The 21,684-nt window shown below is 42.5% G+C and overlaps 1 protein-coding gene across 1 annotated transcript in view; it reads left to right on the top strand.

The window, feature by feature from the left end:
• The window catches only part of LOC129867767 (unconventional myosin-XV-like), a 414,777-nt gene that overhangs the window by 258,615 nt on the left and 134,478 nt on the right, over positions 1 to 21,684 (top strand). The gene's annotated exons all lie outside the window — the stretch shown is intronic.

Here is a 21,684-nt window from a genome sequence, read left to right as displayed (position 1 = left end):
ACATCATAACACATCATAACACATCATATCACATCATAACACATCATAACACATCATAACATAACACATCATAACACATCACAACACATCATAACACATCACAACACATCATAACATAACACATCATAACACATCATAACATAACACATCATAACATAACACATCATAATACATCATAACACATCATAAAAAATCATATCACATCATAACACATCATAACACATCATATAACATCATAACACATCATAATACATCATAACACATCATAACACATCATAACACATCATAACATAACACATAACACATCACAACACATCACAACACATCACAACATAACACATCATAACACATCATAACACATCATAACATAACACATCATAACATAACACATCATAATACATCATAACACATCATAAAAAATCATATCACATCATAACACATCATAACACATCATATAACATCATAACACATCATAATACATCATAACACATCATAACACATCATAACACATCATAACACATCATAACATAACACGTCATAACACATCATAACACATCATAACATAACACATCATAACATAACACAACACATCATAACACAACACATCATAACACATCATAACACATCATAACACATCATAACACATCATATCACATCATAACACATCATAACACATCATAACACATCATAACACATCATAACATAACACATCATAACATAACACATCATAACACATCACAACACAGCATAACACATCATAACACATCATAACATAACACATCATAACATAACACATCATAATACATCATAACACATCATAAAAAATCATATCACATCATAACACATCATAACACATCATAACACATCATAACACATCATAACACATCATAACATAACACATCATAACACATCATAACACATCATAACACATCATAACACATCATAACACATCATAACATAACACATCATAACACATCACAACACATCATAACATAACACATCATAACACAACACATCATAACACATCATAACACATCATAACACATCATAACACAACATAACACATCATAACATAACACACCATAACATAACACATCATAACATAACACATCATAACATAACACATCATAACACATCATAACACATCATAACACAACATAACACATCATATCACATCACAACACATAACACATCATAACACAACATAACACATCATAACACATCATAACACGACATAACACATCACAACACATCATAACACATCATAACACATCATAACACAACATAACACATCATATCACATCACAACACATCATAACACATCATAACACAACATAGCACATCATAACACATCATAACACATCATATCATAACACAACATAACACATCATAACATAACACATCATAACACATCATATCATAACACATCATATCATAACACAACATAACACATCATAACACATCATAACACATCATAAAATAACGCATCATAACATAACACATCATAACACATCATAACACATCATATCACATAATAACACATCATAACACATCATAACACATCATAATACATCATAACACATCATAACACATCATAACACATCATAACATAACACATCATAACACATCATAACACAACACATCACAACACATCATAACATAACACATCATAACACAACACATCATAACACAACACATCATAACACATCATAACACATCATAACACAACATAACACATCATAACATAACACATCATAACATAACACATCACAACACATCATAACATAACACATCATAACACATCATAACACATCATAACACATCATAACACATCATAACACATCATAACACAACATAACACATCATATCACATCACAACACATCATAACACATCATAACACGACATAACACATCACAACACATCAAAACACATCATAACATAACACATCATATCATAACACATCATAACACATCACATCATAACACATCATAACACATCATAACACATCACAACACATCAAAACACATCATAACATAACACATCATAACATAACACCTCATATCATAACACATCATAACATAACACATCATATCATAACACATCATATCATAACACATCATATCACAACACATCATAACACATCATAACACAACATAACACATCACAACACATCATAACACATCATAACACATCATAACATAACACATCACAACACATCATAACACATCATAATACATCACAACACATCACAACACATCATAACACATCATAACATAACACATCATAACACATCATAACATAACACATCATAACACATCACAACATACCACATCATAACATAACACATCATATCATAACACAACATAACACATCATAACATAACACATCATAACACATCATATCATAACACATCATAACACATCATATCATAACACAACATAACACATCATAACACATCATAACATAACACATCATAACACATCATAACACATCATAACACATCATAACACATCATAACATAACACATCATATCACAACACATCATAACATAACACATCATAACACATCACAACACATCACAACACATCATAACACATCATAACATAACACATCACAACACAGCATAACACATCATAATACATCACAACACATCACAACACATCATAACACATCATAACATAACACATCATAACACATCATAACATAACACATCATAACACATCACAACACACCACATCATAACATAACACATCATAACATAACACATCATAACACATCATAACATAACACATCGTAACATAACACATCATAACACATCATAACACATCATAACATAACACATCATAACACATCATAACATAACACATCATAACACATCATACCATAACACATCATATCACAACACATCATAACATAACACATCATAACACATCATAACATAACACATCATAACACATCACAACACATCATAACATAACACATCATAACACAACACATCATAACACATCATAACACATCATAACACATCATAACATAGCACATCATAACACATCACAACATACCACATCATAACATAACACATCATAACATAACACATCATAACACATCATAACATAACACATCATAACACATCATAACATAACACATCATAACACATCACAACACATCATAACATAACACATCATAACACAACACATCATAACACATCATAACACATCATAACACATCATAACACAACATAACACATCATAACATAACACACCATAACATATGAGAGCCGTCAGCCTGCCATGAGCGTCGAGAGCCGTCAGCCTGCCATGAGCGTCGAGAGCCGTCAGCCTGCCATGAGCGTCGAGAGCCGTCAGCCTGCCATGAGCGTCGAGAGCCGTCAGCCTGCCATGAGCGTCGAGAGCCGTCAGCCTGCCATGAGCGTCGAGAGCCGTCAGCCTGCCATGAGCGTCGAGAGCCGTCAGCCTGCCATGAGCGTCGAGAGCCGTCAGCCTGCCATGAGCGTCGAGAGCCGTCAGCCTGCCATGAGCGTCGAGAGCGTTTCAGTCAGGATCTGCCTGAGTATATCAGCCGGGACCTGCTTCTTGTCCCGGTTCTGCCCCTTGTCCCGGTGCTGCCCCTTGTCCCGGTGCTGCCCCTTGTCCCGGTGCTGCCCCTTGTCCCGGTGCTGCCCCTTGTCCCGGTGCTGCCCCTTGTCCCGGTGCTGCCCCTTGTCCCGGTGCTGCCACTTGTCCCGGTGCTGCCCCTTGTCCCGGTGCTGCCCCTTGTCCCGGTGCTGCCCCTTGTCCCGGTGCTGCCCCTTGTCCCGGTGCTGCCCCTTGTCCCGGTGCTGCCCCTTGTCCCGGTGCTGCCCCTTGTCCCGGTGCTGCCCCTTGTCCCGGTGCTGCCCCTTGTCCCGGTGCTGCCCCTTGTCCCGGTGCTGCCCCTTGTCCCGGTGCTGCCCCTTCTCCCGGTGCTGGCCATTCATTTAGGGGATGTTAGTTTTAGGGTGGTCATTGAGAGGGGAAGACAGAAGCGGGGAGTGACTATGGTGGTGTGGGGACAGCGTCCAGAGCCGGAGCCACCACCGTGGTCAACTGCCCACCCAGACCCTCCCCTGGACTTTGTGCTGGTGCGCCCGGCGTTCGCACCTTGAGGGGGGGGGGTTCTGTAACGGTCCTGACCTGTTTTATGTTGTTTTTTGTATGTGTTTAGGTCAGGGCATGTGTTTTGGGTGGGCAGTCTATGTTATCTGTTTCTATGTTGGTTTTGGTTGCCTGGTATGGCTCTTAATTAGAGGCAGGTGTTTTGCGTTCTCCTCTAATTAAGAGTCATATTTAGGTAGGGTGTTCTCACTGTTTGTTTGTGGGTGATTGTCTTCCGTATCTGTGTTATGTCTTGCACCATACGGGACTGTTCGGTTGTTCGTTTCGTTTCGATTTAGTCTGTTCCTGTCCGTGAGTTTTACGTTTTAGTTAAGTAAGTTCATGTTCAGGTTTTTTCGTCTACGTCGTTTTCTTGTTTTTGTAATTTTGAAAGTGTTTTGTTTTTCGTGTTGCCATCGTCGTATTTAAAAAAAGAGATGGCTTATTTCCCGAATGCTGCATTTTGGTCTGATGATCCTTCTCTCCTCTCCTCGTCCGAGGATGAGGAGAACGACAGCCCTTACACACATCATAACACATCATAACATAACACATCATAACACATCATAATACAACATAACACATCATAACACATCATAACACATCCTAATACAACATAACACATCATAACATAACACATCATAACACATCACAACATAACACATCACAACACATCATAATACAACATAACATAACACATCATAACATAACACATCATAACACATCATAACACATCATAATACATCATAACACAACACAACATAACATAACACATCATAATACATCATAACATAACACATCATAATACAACATAACACATCATAACATAACACATCATAACACAACACATCATGACACATCATAACACATCATAATACATCATAACATAACACATCATAACACATCATATCATAACACATCATAACATAACACATCATAACATAACACATCGTAACATAACACATCATAACACATCATAACATAACACATCATAACACATCATAACATAACACATCATAACACATCATACCATAACACATCATATCACAACACATCATAACATAACACATCATAACACATCACAACACATCATAACACATCATAACACATCATAACATAACACATCATAACACATCACAACATACCACATCATAACATAACACATCATAACATAACACATCATAACACATCATAACATAACACATCGTAACATAACACATCATAACACATCATAACATAACACATCATAACATAACACATCATAACATAACACATCATATCACAACACATCATAACATAACACATCATAACACATCATAACACATCATAACACATCATAATACATCACAACACATCATAACATAACACAACATAACACATCATAACACATCATAACACAACATAACATAACACATCATAACAAATCATAACACATCATAACATAACACATCATAACACATCATAACACATCATAACACAACATATCATAACACATCATAACACATCATAACACATCATAACACATCATAACATAACACATCATAACACATCATAACACATCATAACATACCACATCATAATACATCATAACACATCATAACACATCATAACACATCATAACACATCATATCACATCATAACACATCATAACACATCATAACATAACACATCATAACACATCACAACACATCATAACACATCACAACACATCATAACATAACACATCATAACACATCATAACATAACACATCATAACATAACACATCATAATACATCATAACACATCATAAAAAATCATATCACATCATAACACATCATAACACATCATATAACATCATAACACATCATAATACATCATAACACATCATAACACATCATAACACATCATAACATAACACATAACACATCACAACACATCACAACACATCACAACACATCATAACATAACACATCATAACACATCATAACACATCATAACATAACACATCATAACATAACACATCATAATACATCATAACACATCATAAAAAATCATATCACATCATAACACATCATATAACATCATAACACATCATAATACATCATAACACATCATAACACATCATAACACATCATAACACATCATAACATAACACGTCATAACACATCATAACACATCATAACATAACACATCATAACATAACACAACACATCATAACACAACACATCATAACACATCATAACACATCATAACACATCATAACACAACATAACACATCATAACATAACACACCATAACATAACACATCATAACACAGCATAACACATCATAACATAACACATCATAACATAACACATCATAACACATCATAACACATCATAACACAACATAACACATCATATCACATCACAACACATCATAACACATCATAACACAACATAACACATCATAACACATCATAACACGACACATCACAACACATCACAACACATCATAACACATCATAACATAACACATCATATCATAACATATCATATCATAACACATCATAACACAACATAACACATCATAACACATCATAACACATCATAACACAACATAACACATCATATCACATCACAACACATCATAACACATCATAACACAACATAACACATCACAACACATCATAACACATCATAACACAACATAACACATCACAACACATCATAACACATCATAACACATCATAACATAACACATCATATCATAACACATCATATCATAACACAACATAACACATCATAACATAACACATCATAACACATCATATCATAACACATCATATCATAACACAACATAACACATCATAACACATCATAACATAACACATCATAACACATCATAACACATCATAACACATCATAACACAACACAACACATCACAACACATCATAACACATCATAACATAACACATCACAACACATCATAACACATCATAACACAACATAACACAACATAACACATCATAACACATCATAACACATCATAACATAACACATCATAACATAACACATCATATAACAACACATCATAACATAACACATCATAACACATCACAACACATCACAACACATCATAACACATCATAACACATCATAACATAACACATCACAACACATCATAACACATCATAACACAACATAACACATCACAACACATCACAACACATCACAACACATCACAACACATCATAACACATCATAACACATCATAACATAACACATCATAACACATCACAACATACCACATCATAACATACCACATCATAACATAACACATCATAACATAACACATCGTAACACAACACATCATAACACATCATAACACATCATAACATAACACATCATAACATAACACATCATAACATAACACATCATAACACATCATAACATAACACATCATAACACATCATAACATAACACATCATATCACAACACATCATAACACATCATAACATAACACATCATAACACATCATAACACATCACAACACATCATAACACAACATAACACATCATAACACATCATAACACATCATATCATAACACATCATAATATAACACATCATAACACATCATAACACATCATATCACAACACATCATAACATAACACAACATAACACATCATAACACATCATAACACATCATAACACAACATAACATAACACATCATAACAAATCATAACATAACACATCATATCACAACACATCATAACACATCATAACACATCATAACACATCATTACACATCATAACACATCATAACACATCATATCATAACACATCATAACACATCATAACACATCATAACACATCATATCACAACACATCATAACATAAGACATCATATCACAACACATCATATCATATCATATCATATCACATCATAACACATCACAACACATCACAACACATCACAACACATCACAACAAATCATAACACATCATAACATAACACAACACATCGTAACACATCATAACACATCATAATACATCACAACACATCACAACACATCATAACATAACACAACATAACACATCATAACACATCATAACACAACATAACATAACACATCATAACAAATCATAACATAACACATCATATCACAACACATCATATCACAACACATCATAACACATCATAACACATCATAACACATCATTACACATCATAACACATCATAACACATCATAACACATCATATCATAACACATCATAACACATCATAACACATCATAACATAACACATCATATCACAACACATCATAACATAACACATCATATCACAACACATCATATCACAACAAATCATATCATATCATATCATAACACATCATAACACATCATAACATCACACATCATAACATAACACATCATAACACATCATAACATATCACAACACATCAAAACATAACACATCATAACATAACACATCATATCATAACACATCATAATACATCATAACACAACACATCATATAACATCATAACATAACACATCATATCATAACACATCATAACATAATACATCATAACATAATACATCATAACACATCATAACATAACACATCATATCATAACACATCATAACATAATACATCATAACACATCATAACACATCATAACACATCATAACATAACACATCATATCATAACACATCATAACATAATACATCATAACACATCATAACATAACACATCATATCATAACACATCATAACATAACACATCATAATACAACATAACATAACACATCATATCATAACACATCATAACATAGCACATCATAACACATCATAACATAACACATCATAATACAACATAACACATCATAACACATCCTAATACAATATAACACATCATAACATAACACTTCATAACATAACACATCATAACACATCACAACATAACACATCATAACACATCATAACACATCATAATACAACATAACACATCATAACATAACACATCATAATACAACATAACACATCATAACACATCACAACACATCATAATACAACATAACATAACACATCATAACAGAACACATCATAACACATCATAACACATCATAACACATCATAACATCATAATACATCATAACACAACACAACATAACATAACACATCATAACATAACACATCATAACACATCATAATACATCATAACACAACACAAAATAACATAACACATCATAACATAACACATCATAATACAACATAACACATCATAACATAACACATCACAACACAACACATCATGACACATCATAACACATCATAATACATCATAACATAACACATCATATCATAACACATCATAACATAACACATCATATCATAACACAACATAACACATCATAACACAACATAACACATCATAACATAACACATCATAACACAACATATCATAACACATCATAACATAACACATCATAACACATCACAACACATCATAACATAACACATCATAACACATCATAACATAACACATCATATCACAACACATCATAACATAACACATCATATCATAACACATCATATCATAACACATCATAACATAATACATCATAACATAATACATCATAACACATCATAACACATCATATCATAACACATCATAACATAACACATCATAACACATCATAACACAACACATCATAACACATCATAACACAACATAACACATCATAACACATCATAACATAATACATCATAACATAATACATCATAACAAATCATAACACATCATATCATAACACATCATAACATAACACATCATAACACATTGTAACGGTCCTGACCTGTTTTATGTTGTTTTTTGTATGTGTTTAGGTCAGGGCATGTGTTTTGGGTGGGCAGTCTATGTTATCTGTTTCTATGTTGGTTTTGGTTGCCTGGTATGGCTCTTAATTAGAGGCAGGTGGTTTGCGTTCTCCTCTAATTAAGAGTCATATTTAGGTAGGGCGTTCTCACTGTTTGTTGGTGGGTGATTGTCTTCCGTATCTGTGTTATGTCTTGCACCATACGGGACTGTTCGGTTGTTCGTTTCGTTTCGATGTAGTCTGTTCCTGTCCGTGAGTTTTACGTTTTAGTTAAGTAAGTTCATGTTCAGGTTTTTTCGTCTACGTCGTTTTCTTGTTTTTGTAATTTTGAAAGTGTTTTGTTTTTCGTGTTGCCATCGTCGTATTTAAATAAAGAGATGGCTTATTTCCCGAATGCTGCATTTTGGTCTGATGATCCTTCTCTCCTCTCCTCGTCCGAGGATGAGGAGAACGACAGCCCTTACAGAATCACCCACCAAATTAGGACCAAGCGGCAAGGGAAAGCTCGACAGGGCAACAAGGACTCCTGGACTTGGGACGAAATATTGGACGGGAGAGGTCCATGGGCACAGCCGGGAGAATATCGCCGTCCCAAAGCTGAGCTGGAGGCACTGAGGAGAGTAGAGGCTACCGGAGAGAGGAACCGGAGTTATGAGGGAACGCGTCTGGCACGGAAGCCCAAAAAGCCCGTAAGTAACACCCAAAAATTTCTTGGGGGGGGGATAAGAGGTAGTGGGCCAAGGGCAGGTAGGAGACCTGCGCCCACTTCCCAGGCTTACCGTGGAGAGCGGGAGTACGGGCAGGCGCCGTGTTACGCAGTAGAGCGCACGGTGTCTCCTGTACGAGTGCATAGCCCAGTGCGGGTTATTCCACCTCCCCGCACTGGCAGGGCTAGATTGGGTATTGAGCCAGGTGTCATGAGGCCGGCTCAACGCGTCTGGTCTCCAGTGCGTCTCCTCGTGCCGGCATACATGGCACCTGCCTTACGCATGGTTTCCCCGGTTCGCCTACATAGGCCGGTGCGGGTTATTCCACCTCCCCGCACTGGTCGGGCGACCGGGAGCATTCAACCAGGTAAGGTTGGGCAGGCTCAATGCTCAAGAGTGCCAGTACGCCTCCACGGTCCGGTATTTCCGGCGCCACCTCCCCGCCCCAGCCTAGTACCTACAGTGCCTACACTACGCACTAGGCTACCAGTGCGTCTCCTGAGCCCAGTTCCTCCTCCACGCACTCTCTCTGTAGTGCGTGTATCCAGTTCGGTGCCTCCAGTTCCGGCACCACGCACAAAGCCTCCTGTGCGTCTCGAGAGCCCTGTACACACTGTATCTTCTCCCCCTACTAATCCTGATGTGCTTGTCCTCAGCCCGGTGTCACCAGTGCCGGTACCTCGCATCAGGTATAGAGTGGGCTTTGAGAATACAGTGTGCCCTGTCCCTGCTCCCCGCACTAGTAGGAAGGTGCTTATCCTTAGCCCGGTGCCTCCAGTTCCGGCACCACGCACCAGGTCTACAGTGCGCCGTATCCGGCCAGAGCCATCCGTCTCCCCAGCGCCATCTGAGCCATCCGTCTCCCCAGCGCCATCTGAGCCATCCGTCTCCCCAGCGCCATCTGAGCCATCCGTCTCCCCAGCGCCGTCTGAGCCATCCGTCTGCAATGAGCCTGCAAAGCCGCCCGTCTGCCATGAGCCTGCTAAGCCGCCCGTCTGCCATGAGCCTACAGAGCCGTCTGCCAGACAGGAGCCGCTAGAGCCGCACGCCAGACAGGAGCCGCTAGAGCCGCCCGCCAGACAGGATCTGCCAGAGCCGCCAACCAGACAGGATCTGCCAGAGCCGCCAACCAGACAGGATCTGCCAGAGCCGCCAACCAGACAGGATCTGCCAGAGCCGCCAGCGAGCCATGAGCAGCCAGAGCCGTCAGAGAGCCATGAGCGTCGAGAGCCGTCAGCCTGCCATGAGCGTCGAGAGCCGTCAGCCTGCCATGAGCGTCGAGAGCCGTCAGCCTGCCATGAGCGTCGAGAGCCGTCAGCCTGCCATGAGCGTCGAGAGCCGTCAGCCTGCCATGAGCGTCGAGAGCCGTCAGCCTGCCATGAGCGTCGAGAGCCGTCAGCCTGCCATGAGCGTCGAGAGCCGTCAGCCTGCCATGAGCGTCGAGAGCCGTCAGCCTGCCATGAGCGTCGAGAGCCGTCAGCCTGCCATGAGCGTCGAGAGCGTTTCAGTCAGGATCTGCCTGAGTATATCAGCCGGGACCTGCTTCTTGTCCCGGTTCTGCCCCTTGTCCCGGTGCTGCCCCTTGTCCCGGTGCTGCCCCTTGTCCCGGTGCTGCCCCTTGTCCCGGTGCTGCCCCTTGTCCCGGTGCTGCCCCTTGTCCCGGTGCTGCCCCTTGTCCCGGTGCTGCCACTTGTCCCGGTGCTGCCCCTTGTCCCGGTGCTGCCCCTTGTCCCGGTGCTGCCCCTTGTCCCGGTGCTGCCCCTTGTCCCGGTGCTGCCCCTTGTCCCGGTGCTGCCCCTTGTCCCGGTGCTGCCCCTTGTCCCGGTGCTGCCCCTTGTCCCGGTGCTGCCCCTTGTCCCGGTGCTGCCCCTTGTCCCGGTGCTGCCCCTTGTCCCGGTGCTGCCCCTTCTCCCGGTGCTGGCCATTCATTTAGGGGATGTTAGTTTTAGGGTGGTCATTGAGAGGGGAAGACAGAAGCGGGGAGTGACTATGGTGGTGTGGGGACAGCGTCCAGAGCCGGAGCCACCACCGTGGTCAACTGCCCACCCAGACCCTCCCCTGGACTTTGTGCTGGTGCGCCCGGCGTTCGCACCTTGAGGGGGGGGGGTTCTGTAACGGTCCTGACCTGTTTTATGTTGTTTTTTGTATGTGTTTAGGTCAGGGCATGTGTTTTGGGTGGGCAGTCTATGTTATCTGTTTCTATGTTGGTTTTGGTTGCCTGGTATGGCTCTTAATTAGAGGCAGGTGTTTTGCGTTCTCCTCTAATTAAGAGTCATATTTAGGTAGGGTGTTCTCACTGTTTGTTTGTGGGTGATTGTCTTCCGTATCTGTGTTATGTCTTGCACCATACGGGACTGTTCGGTTGTTCGTTTCGTTTCGATTTAGTCTGTTCCTGTCCGTGAGTTTTACGTTTTAGTTAAGTAAGTTCATGTTCAGGTTTTTTCGTCTACGTCGTTTTCTTGTTTTTGTAATTTTGAAAGTGTTTTGTTTTTCGTGTTGCCATCGTCGTATTTAAAAAAAGAGATGGCTTATTTCCCGAATGCTGCATTTTGGTCTGATGATCCTTCTCTCCTCTCCTCGTCCGAGGATGAGGAGAACGACAGCCCTTACACACATCATAACACATCATAACATAACACATCATAACACATCATAATACAACATAACACATCATAACACATCATAACACATCCTAATACAACATAACACATCATAACATAACACATCATAACACATCACAACATAACACATCACAACACATCATAATACAACATAACATAACACATCATAACATAACACATCATAACACATCATAACACATCATAATACATCATAACACAACACAACATAACATAACACATCATAATACATCATAACATAACACATCATAATACAACATAACACATCATAACATAACACATCATAACACAACACATCATGACACATCATAACACATCATAATACATCATAACATAACACATCATAACACATCATATCATAACACATCATAACACAACATAACACATCATAACACAACATAACACATCATAACACATCATAACACAACATATCATAACACATCATAACATAACACATCATAACACATCATAACACATCACAACACATCACATCACAACACATCATAACATAACACAACACATCGTAACACATCATAACATAACACATCATACCACAACACATCATAACATAACACATCATATCATAACACATCATAACATAATACATCATAACATAATACATCATAACACATCATATCATAACACATCATAACATAACACATCATAACACATCATAACACATCATAACATAACACATCATAACACATCATAACACAACATAACACATCATAACACATCATAACATATCATAACACATCACAACACATCATAACATAACACATCATAACACATCATAACACATCATAACATAACACATCATAACACATCATAATACATCATAACACATCATAACACATCATAACATATCATAACACATCACAACACATCACAACACATCATAACACATCATAACACATCATAACACATCATAACACATCATAACATAACACATCATAACACATCATAACACATCATAACACATCATAACACATCATAACACATCATAATACATCATAACACAACAATTCATAACATAACACATCATAACATAACACATCATAACATAACACATCATAACACATCATAACAACACATCATAACATAACACATCATAATACATCATAACACAACACATCATAATACAACACATCATAACACATCATAACATAACACATCATAACATAACACATCATAACATAACATATCATAATACATCATAACACAACACATCATAACACATCATAACACATCATAACATAACACATCATAACACATCATAACATAACACATCATAACACATCATAACATAACACATCATAACACATCATAATACATCAAAACACAACACATCATAACACATCACAACACATCATAACACATCATAACACAACACAACACATCATATCACATCATAACACATCATAACACATCATAACACATCATAACACAACACATCATAATACATCATAACACATCATAACACATCATAACATAACACATCATAACACATCATAACATAACACATCATAACACATCATAACATAACACATCATAACACATCATAATACATCAAAACACAACACATCATAACACATCACAACACATCATAACACATCATAACACAACACAACACATCATATCACATCATAACACATCATAACACATCATAACACATCATAACACAACACATCATAACACATCATAACACATCATAGCACATCATAACATAACACATCATATCACATCATATCACATCACATCATAACACATCATAACACATCATATCACATCATAACACATCATAGCACATCATAGCACATCATAACATAACACATCATATCACATCATAACACAACACATCATATCACATCACATCATAATACATCATAACACATCATAACACATCATAACACATCATAACACATCATAACATAATACATCATAACACATAATAACATAACACATCATAACATAACACATCATAACACATCATAACACAACATAACACATCATAACACATCACAACACATAACACATCACATCACAACACATCACAACACATCACAACACATCACAACACATCATAACACATCATAACACATCATAACACATCATAACACATCATAACACATCATAACATAACACATCATCACCATTTTTCTAATGACTGCCTTGCCTGGTTCACCAACTACTTCGCAGACAGAGTTCAGTGTGTCAAATCGGAGGGCATGCTGTCCGGTCCTCTGGCAGTCTCTATGGGGGTACCACAGGGTTCAATTCTCGGGCCGACTCTTTTCTCTGTATATATCAATGATGTTGCTCTTGCTGCGGGCGATTCCCTGATCCACCTCTACGCAGACGACACCATTCTGTATACTTCTGGCCCTTCCTTGGACACTGTGTTAACTAACCTCCAAACGAGCTTCAATGCCATACAGCACTCCTTCCGTGGCCTCCAACTGCTCTTAAACGCTAGTAAAACCAAATGCATGCTTTTCAACCGTTCGCTGCCTGCACCCGCACGCCCGACTAGCATCACCACCCTGGACGGTTCCGACCTAGAATATGTGGACATCTATAAGTACCTAGGTGTCTGGCTAGACTGCAAACTCTTCTTCCAGACTCATATCAAACATCTCCAATCCAAAATCAAATCTAGAGTCGGCTTTCTATTTCGCAACAAAGCATCCTTCACTCACGCCGCCAAACTTACCCTCGTAAAACTGACTATCCTACCGATCCTCGACTTCGGCGATGTCATCTACAAAATAGCTTCCAATACTCTACTCAGCAAACTGGATGCAGTTTATCACAGTGCCATCCGTTTTGTTACTAAAGCACCTTATACCACCCACCACTGCGACCTGTATGCTCTAGTCGGCTGGCCCTCGCTGCATGTTCGTCGTCAGACCCACTGGCTCCAGGTCATAAACAGGGCTATGCTAGGTAAAGTGCCGCCTTATCTCAGTTCACTGGTCACGATGGCAACACCCACCCGTAGCACGCGCTCCAGCAGGTGTATCTCACTGATCATCCCTAAAGCCAAAACCTCATTTGGCCGCCTTTCCTTCCAGTTCTCTGCTGCCTGCGACTGGAACGAACTGCAAAAATCACTGAAGCTGGAGACTTATATCTCCCTCACTAACTTTAAGCATCAGCTATCTGAGCAGCTAACCGATTGCTGCAGCTGTACATAGTCCATCGGTATATAGCCCACCCAATTTACCTACCTCGTCCCCATACTGTTTTATTTATTTACTTTTCTGCTCTTTTGCACACCAGTATCTCTATTTACCCAGTGTTAATCTGCTAAATTGTAATTATTCGCTCCTATGGCCTATTTATTGCCTACTGTCACGTTCCTGACCTGTTTTCCTTTGTTATGTATTTGTTTTAGTTGGTCAGGGCGTGAATTGGGTGGGTTAGTCTAGGTTTCTATTTCTATGTGGGGTTTTGTGTTCGGCCTGGTATGATTCTCAATCAGAGACAGGTGTGGGTCGTTTGTCTCTGATTGAGAGTCATACTAAGGCAGCCAGGGTTTCACTGGTGGTTTGTGGGTGTTTGTTCCTGTGTCAGCGTTTGGGCCACACAGGACTGTTGCAGGTTAGTCACGTTTGTTGTTTTGTTAATTTGTAGTGTTTGTTGGTTTGCCATTAAAACATGAATTCCTACTACTCCGCATCTTGGTCCGATCCATGCTCCTCCTCGTCTGAGGAGGAGAACGACATTGACAGCCATTACAGAAACACCCACCAAACCAGGACCAAGCGGATTGGAGAAGGACGGAGAGAACAACAGCAATGGGGAAAAGAGGAATGGACTTGGGAGGAGATCCTAGACGGTAAAGGACCCTGGGCAGAGCCAGTGGAGTGTCGCCGCCCCAAAGCGGAGCTGGAGGCAGCGAAAGCGGAGAGGAGGTTGTATGAGGCTAAGGCAAGGCAGAGCGGCTGGAAGCCCGAGAGGCTCACCCAAAAATTTCTTGGGGGGAGGCTAAAGGGGAGTGTGGCGAAGCCGGGTTGGATACCTGAGCCAACTCCCCGGGCTTACCGTGGAGTGAGAGGGCGTCGTACTGGTCAGACACCGTGTTATGCGGTGAAGCGCACGGTGTCCCCAGTACGCGTGCTTAGCCCAGTGCGGGCTATTCCACCTTGCCGCACTGAGAGGACTAGGTTGGGCATCGAGCCGGATGTCATGAAGCCGGCCCAACGTATCTGGCCTCCAGTACGTCTCCTCGGGCCGGGGTACATGGCACCAGCCTTACAGGTGGTGTTCCCGGTTCGCCTGCATAGCCCAGTGCGGACTATTCCACCTCGCCACACTGGCAGGGCTACGGGGACCACTCAACCTGGTAAGGTTGGGGAGGCTTGGTGCTCAAGAGCACGTGTCCTCCTTCACGGTCCGGTATATCCGACGCCACCTTCCCACCCCAGCTCAGTACCATCAGTGCCGACACCACGCACCAGGCTTCCAGTGCGTTTCCAGAGCCCTGTTCCTCCTCCACGCACTCTCCCTATGGTGCGTGTCTCCAGCTCAGTGCCTCCAGTTCCGGTACCACGCACCAGGCCTACTGTGCGCCTCAGCAGGTCAGAGTCGGCCGTCTGCTCAACGCCGCCTGCACTGCTCGTCTGTCCAGCGTCGTCTGAACTGCCTGCCTGCCCAGCACCATCTGAGCCATCCGTCTGCCCAGCGCCGTCTGAGCCATCCGTCTGCCCAGCGCCGTCTGAGCCATCCGTCTGCCCAGCGCCGTCTGAGCCATCCGTCTGCCCAGCGCCGTCTGAGCCATCCGTCTGCCCAGCGCCATCTGAGCCATCCGTCTGCCCAGCGCCATCTGAGCCATCCGTCTGCCACGAGCCTTCAAAGCCGCCCGTCTGTCCCGAGCCATTAGAGCCGTCCGTCAGTCAGGAGCCGCTAGAGCCGTCCGTCAGTCAGGAGCCGCCAGAGACGCCAGCCAGTCAGGAGCTGCCAGAGACGCCAGCCAGTCAGGAGCTGCCAGAGACGCCAGCCAGTCAGGAGCTGCCAGAGACGCCAGCCAGTCAGGAGCTGCCAGAGACGCCAGCCAGTCAGGAGCTGCCAGATCCGCCAGCCAGTCAGGAGCTGCCAGATCCGCCAGCCAGTCAGGAGCTGCCAGATCCGCCAGCCAGTCAGGAGCTGCCAGATCCGCCAGCCAGTCAGGAGCTGCCAGATCCGCCAGCCAGTCAGGAGCTGCCAGATCCGCCAGCCAGTCAGGAGCTGCCAGATCCGCCAGCCAGTCAGGAGCTGCCAGAACTGCCCTTCAGTCATGAGCTGCCCTCCAGTCATGAGCTGCCCTCCAGTCATGAGCTGCCCTCCAGTCATGAGCTGCCCTACAGTCATGAGCTGCCCTCCAGTCATGAGCTGCCCTCCATTCATGAGCTGCCCTACAGTCATGAGCTGCCCTACAGTCATGAGCTGCCCTACAGTCATGAGCTGCCCTACAGTCATGAGCTGCCCTACAGTCATGAGCTGCCCTACAGTCATGAGCTGCCCTACAGTCATGAGCTGCCACTCAGTCCGGAGCTGCCACTCAGTCCGGAGCTGCCACTCAGTCCGGAGCTGCCACTCAGTCCGGAGCTGCCCCTTATCCTGGTGCTGCCCCTTATCCTGGTGCTGCCCCTTGTCCTGGTGCTGCCCCTCAGTCAACTGCTACCCCTCAGTCTGTTACTGCCTTTTGGAATAGCGGGATTGACATGGAGGGTGAATATTGGGAGGAGGCCACGGAAGCGGTGGTTGACTATGGTGGGGTGGGGACCACGACCAGCGCCAGAGCCGCCACCGTGGACAGACGCCCACCCAGACCCTCCCCTAGACTTTGTGCTGGTGCGCCCGGAGTTCGCACCTTAAGGGGGGGGTTCTGTCACGTTCCTGACCTGTTTTCCTTTGTTATGTATTTGTTTTAGTTGGTCAGGGCGTGAGTTGGGTGGGTTAGTCTAGGTTTCTATTTCTATGTGGGGTTTTGTGTCCGGCCTGGTATGATTCTCAATCAGAGACAGGTGTGGGTCGTTTGTCTCTGATTGGGAGTCATACTAAGGCAACCAGGGTTTCACTGGTGTTTTTGTGGGTGTTTGTTCCTGTGTCAGTGTTTGGGCCACACAGGACTGTTGCAGGTTAGTCACGTTTGTTGTTTTTGTTAATTTGTAGTGTTTGTTGGTTTGCCATTAAATAATGAACACTTACCAATCCGCATCTTGGTCCGATCCATGCTCCTCCTCGTCTGAGGAGGAGAACGACATTGACAGCCATTACACCTACCTCCTCATGCCTTTTGCACACACTGTATATAGATTCTCTTTTCTTTTTTTTTTCCTACCATGTTATTGACTTGTTTATTGTTTACTCCATGTGTAACTCTGTGTTGTTGTCTGTTCACACTGCTATGCTTTATCTTGACCAGGTCGCAGTTGCAAATGAGAACTCGTTCTCAACTAGCCTACCTGGTTAAATAAAGGTTAAATAAAATAAAATAAAAAATTAACTAAAATAACATCGTAACACAACACATCATGTCTGGGGGATTGGGAGCAGATGGTTGTGTGTCTGTCTGGGGGATTGGGAGCAGATGGTTGTGTGTCTGTCTGGGGGATTGGGAGCAGATGGTTGTGTGTCTGTCTGGGGGATTGGGAGCAGATGGCTGTGTGTCTGTCTGGGGGATTGGGAGCAGATGGTTGTGTGTCTGTCTGGGGGATTGAGAGCAGATGGTTGTGTGTCTGTCTGGGGGATTGGGAGCAGAAGGTTGTGTGTCTGTCTGGGGGATTGAGAGCAGATGGTTGTGTGTCTGTCTGGGGGATTGGGAGCAGATGGTTGTGTGTCTGTCTGGGGGATTGGGAGCAGATGGTTGTGTGTCTGTCTGGGGGATTGGGAGCAGATGGTTGTGTGTCTGTCTGGGGGATTGAGAGCAGAAGGTTGTGTGTCTGTCTGGGGGATTGGGAGCAGATGGTTGTGTGTCTGTCTGGGGGATTGGGAGGAGATGGTTGTGTGTCTGTCTGGGGGATTGAGAGCAGATGGTTGTGTGTCTGTCTGGGGGATTGGGAGCAGATGGTTGTGTGTCTGTCTGGGGGATTGGGAGCAGAGCAGATGGTTGTGTGTCTGTCTGGGGGATTGGGAGCAGATGGTTGTGTGTCTGTCTGGGGGTTTGAGAGCAGATGGTTGTGTGTCTGTCTGGGGGATTGGGAGCAGATGGTTGTGTGTCTGTCTGGGGGATTGGGAGCAGATGGTTGTGTGTCTGTCTGGGGGATTGAGAGCAGATGGTTGTGTGTCTGTCTGGGGGATTGAGAGCAGATGGTTGTGTGTCTGTCTGGGGGATTGGGAGCAGATGGTTGTGTGTCTGTCTGGGGGATTGAGAGCAGATGGTTGTGTGTCTGTCTGGGGGATTGGGAGCAGATGGTTGTGTGTCTGTCTGGGGGATTGAGAGCAGATGGTTGTGTGTCTGTCTGGGGGATTGGGAGCAGAGCAGATGGTTGTGTGTCTGTCTGGGGGATTGGGAGCAGAGCAGATGGTTGTGTGTCTGTCTGGGGGATTGAGAGCAGATGGTTGTGTGTCTGTCTGGGGGATTGAGAGCAGATGGTTGTGTGTCTGTCTGGGGGATTGAGAGCAGATGGTTGTGTGTCTGTCTGGGGGATTGAGAGCAGATGGTTGTGTGTCTGTCTGGGGGATTGAGAGCAGAGCAGATGGTTGTGTGTCTGTCTGGGGGATTGGGAGCAGATGGTTGTGTGTCTGTCTGGGGGATTGGGAGCAGAGCAGATGGTTGTGTGTCTGTCTGGGGGATTGGGAGCAGATGGTTGTGTGTCTGTCTGGGGGATTGGGAGCAGATGGTTGTGTGTCTGTCTGGGGGATTGGGAGCAGATGGTTGTGTGTCTGTCTGGGGGATTGAGAGCAGATGGTTGTGTGTCTGTCTGGGGGATTGGGAGCAGATGGTTGTGTGTCTGTCTGGGGGATTGGGAGCAGAGCAGATGGTTGTGTGTCTGTCTGGGGGATTGGGAGCAGAGCAGATGGTTGTGTGTCTGTCTGGGGGATTGGGAGCAGATGGTTGTGTGTCTGTCTGGGGGATTGGGAGCAGATGGTTGTGTGTCTGTCTGGGGGATTGGGAGCAGATGGTTGTGTGTCTGTCTGGGGGATTGGGAGCAGATGGCTGTGTGTCTGTCTGGGGGATTGGGAGCAGATGGTTGTGTGTCTGTCTGGGGGATTGGGAGCAGATGGTTGTGTGTCTGTCTGGGGGATTGAGAGCAGATGGTTGTGTGTCTGTCTGGGGGATTGGGAGCAGATGGTTGTGTGTCTGTCTGGGGGATTGGGAGCAGATGGTTGTGTGTCTGTCTGGGGGATTGAGAGCAGAGCAGATGGTTGTGT

The sequence above is a fragment of the Salvelinus fontinalis genome, chromosome 2 (assembly GCF_029448725.1).
Source record: "Salvelinus fontinalis isolate EN_2023a chromosome 2, ASM2944872v1, whole genome shotgun sequence".
NCBI classification, from domain to species: domain Eukaryota; kingdom Metazoa; phylum Chordata; class Actinopteri; order Salmoniformes; family Salmonidae; genus Salvelinus; species Salvelinus fontinalis.
The sequence above is the reverse complement of the archived record's forward strand: the minus strand, read 5'-3'. Positions and strand labels throughout refer to the sequence as shown.